Source organism: Carlito syrichta, unplaced genomic scaffold, assembly GCF_000164805.1.
Source record: "Carlito syrichta isolate Samal-C Ts95f unplaced genomic scaffold, Tarsius_syrichta-2.0.1 Scaffold303007, whole genome shotgun sequence".
Taxonomy (NCBI): Eukaryota; Metazoa; Chordata; class Mammalia; order Primates; family Tarsiidae; genus Carlito; species Carlito syrichta.
Genome location: NW_007247103.1, coordinates 9,402 through 9,686, shown reverse-complemented (window position 1 = coordinate 9,686; position 285 = coordinate 9,402).

The following is a 285-nucleotide window of genomic DNA, read 5'->3' as shown; positions in this document are numbered from 1 at the left end:
CCGGCGGCGGGCACGCGGTGGAGTGGCGGCGCGGGTGGAGGCGGCCGAGGCGCGGAAGCCTTCCGGGCCCGGCGGCGCAGGCCCCGGGGGCGGGCTCGCCGGAGGCCTTGGCGCTCGGGCGGCCGAACTGGCACGCGGCGAGGGGGCCGGCGCCGCCGCGGTCGCAGACGCCGGCGCCTCGGGACGGGGGAGCCCCCACTGGGCGCACTCGGAGCTGTCGGGGGAGCGGCCCCAGCAGGCGGCCTCGGGCGTCGGGCTGGTGGTCTTGGGGGAGGAGCTCCCTGC